The 2,901-nt window shown below is 47.5% G+C and overlaps 1 non-coding gene across 1 annotated transcript; it reads right to left on the bottom strand.

Annotated features, from left to right (window-relative positions):
* Positions 1 to 2,449: 2,449 nt before the first annotated feature.
* On the bottom strand, positions 2,450 to 2,684 carry LOC125115357 (small nucleolar RNA U89). Its single transcript, XR_007132068.1, has one exon. It is a non-coding gene; the product is annotated as a small nucleolar RNA U89 (small nucleolar RNA).
* Positions 2,685 to 2,901: the final 217 nt, after the last annotated feature.

The following is a 2,901-nucleotide window of genomic DNA, read 5'->3' as shown; positions in this document are numbered from 1 at the left end:
ACTCTCATTGGCCGCAATCCCCTCGCACCCTCATTGGCTAACATGTTAGATTCCTCCCTTCTCATTGGTTTCCTGTAGCGCCTTCCTCTCTCTCCACAGGAGCTTCGTGGCAGTTCCCGCCTCCCTGTGGGTAAAGGCGGGGTTTTCCTTCAAGGTCTGGCTTCCGATTGGACGATCTCTGAATTGCGGACCATAGAGTCGCTGGACTCAGGTTCCATTGCCTCCCGCACAAAATGGCGGCCAAGGTGGAAAGCTGCAGAAAAAGGCGTGGGAGAGATGACCGGACGCCTTACGCAGACAGACACATGACCTTGGACCTTAGCCTTCATTCGAGAGCTAGGGCCTGGAGGCGCGTTGCATATTGGGTCTTGTAGTCGCGTCAGAGGTTCCAAGGGCGACTGAGATCCCGCGAGACGTTCCTCCCCAGACTGGGAGAGCCAACGCCTTTGCTGTAATTTTCGCAAAGGCATGTTTCCGCCATGAAACATAAGGGCCAGCTGTCGCCTAGGTTCTTTGCTAACGTTCGAGCTCGCCTTTGTGGGCTTTTGCCAGTGTTGAGCAGTCATGCAGTAGCAACCACTGGGTTGTTGTTTTTAAGTATATTTGTATTGCAAAAGCAATCTAAGGGTAAAAGCCTTAACACCCTGATAGAGATAGGAGGAAAGAGTTGGAACTAAAAAAATGTAAATTGAGGGAAAGAATGTGCAACTAAGCTAGCCAAAGAAACATAACTTTAAATGCAGCATTTCTTACCAAAAGAGTAGAGTTTTTTAAAATTAATGTGAGCCAGGCACTTTTTTGGGGGGAGGCAGGCAGGGGGCTGCAGGCTTGCAGAAATTACCAGGCCAGGAATTCAGCCTGAGCCTCAGCAGTGACATTGCCACCGCCTAGAACCTTTCTTTTCTTTTCCTTTTTTTTTTTTTTTTTTTTTGGCCATACCTGTTGCATATGGAAGATCTTGGGCAAAGGGTTGAATTGGAACTGCAGCTACAGGCCCACAGCACCCACAAGCAACCCCAGATCCGGGCTGCATCTGCTACCGGGTGCAGTTTGTGGCAACCCTGGACCCTCACCAACACTGTGTTGGGCTCTTAATCTGCAGTGCCACAACAGGAACCACCCTAGAACCTTTCTTGAAAGCAATTTGGCAATGTTTGTTGAAAGGCTTTGTTTTTTGTGGTTTTTTAAAAAAATTAAATTGTATTGAAGTATAGTTGATCTATGATGTTGTGTTGATTGTTAAAAGACATCCTCTTTGAGTTCCCGTCGTGGCTCAGCAGTTAACAAACCTGACTAGCATCCATGAGGACATGAGTTCGATCCCTAGCCTCGCTTAGCGGGATAAGGATCGGCATTGCCATGAGCTGTGGTGTAGATTGGCAGATGAGGCTCGGAGTTGCTATGGTTGTTGTGTAGACCTCTAGCTTGGAAACCTCCGTACACCACAGGTGCAGCCGTAAACAGACAAAACAAACAAACATCCTTTTTGACACAGTTTAAAGGAATTTAAACTCTCTGTTCCCAGGCTAGGGCTCTAATCCCACCATGATGGGAACTACCTCTCTGTCCTCTTTGATCCAGGAATATCACTCACAGAAATCTATCTTGAAGAAAAAAAAAATCAGAAATGAAAATAATCTCTTCGAAGGATATACATCAGCATTTATAGAAATTGGAAACAGGTAGGGGAGTTCCCATAGTGGCCCAGCAGAAACGAATCCGACTAGGAACCATGAGGTTGCAAGTTTGATCCTGGGCCTCGCTCAGTGGGTTAAGGATCTGGTGTTGCTGTGAGCTGTGGTGTAGGTTGAAGATGTGGCTCGGATCCTGCGTTCCTGTGGCTGTGACTATGGCCGGCAGCTGTAGCTCTGATTGGACCCCTAGCCTGGGAACCTCCATAGGCCTTGCGTGTGGCCATAAAAAGCAAAAAAAAAGAAAAGAAAAAGAAAAGAATTCCTAGGATGGGTGTTCCCGTTATGGCTCAGCAGTAAGAATCTGACTAGTATCCATGAGGACTCGGGTTCAATCCCTGGCCTCGCTCAGTGGGTTGCGAATCCGGCATTGCCATGAGCTATGGTGTAGGTTGCGGACGAGGCTTGGATCCTGAGATGCTGTGGCTGTGGCGTAGGCTGGCAGCTGCAGCTCCGATTCACCCCTAGCCTGGGAACTTGCACATGCCTCCGGTGAGGCCCTAAAAAAAGTAAAAAATTAAGAAAAAAAAAATGAGGAAGATTTAACAATAAGAAAAAGATCGTTAGCGGTGAGTTAGATATGATTCTGTGATGTGAGGATAATCTTGGGGATATTCTGAGCTGCCCAGATGTTGCATAGCTTTGTTGTAGCCATGGTTCCTGCTTGGTGCTACTCTGAGGTGAGCAGGGTGGGTTCACAGAAGACCAAGTCTCAATCCCATCCTTGCTACTCCCCTCACCCAAGTCCTCCTCTGGGCTCTCAGAACCAAAGTCGCATCAGGATGGCTTGTGCCTAGCCCTACTGTATGCCTTACCTATGGATCCTTCCTGCAGGCAGTTGCCAGGAACAGGAGGCAGCAGCAGAAACTGAGGTAAGGCCAGGAAAACCAAGTTTCTGGTTTGATGTTTTGTATCAAGAACAGTTTCATGATGTAAGACAAATGTGCAAGATTTAAATGCAGCACTGTATAGCCCTGTGAAAAAATATGGCAAAAAGATTTAAAAAAATAAAATGAGACCTAGTTCTGGATGGTGAAATAAGGTTTATTTATTTATTTTTGTCTCTTTAGGGCTGCACCCTTGGCATATGGAAGTTCCCAGGCTAGGGGTCGAAGTAAGCTGCAGATGCTGGCCCTCCCCACAGCCACAGCCATGCACTGCGCAAGGACAGGGATCCTTAACCCACTGAGTGAGGCCAGGGATTGAACCT

Source organism: Phacochoerus africanus, chromosome 14 (genome assembly GCF_016906955.1).
Source record: "Phacochoerus africanus isolate WHEZ1 chromosome 14, ROS_Pafr_v1, whole genome shotgun sequence".
NCBI lineage: Eukaryota > Metazoa > Chordata > Mammalia > Artiodactyla > Suidae > Phacochoerus > Phacochoerus africanus.
The sequence above is the reverse complement of the archived record's forward strand: the minus strand, read 5'-3'. Positions and strand labels throughout refer to the sequence as shown.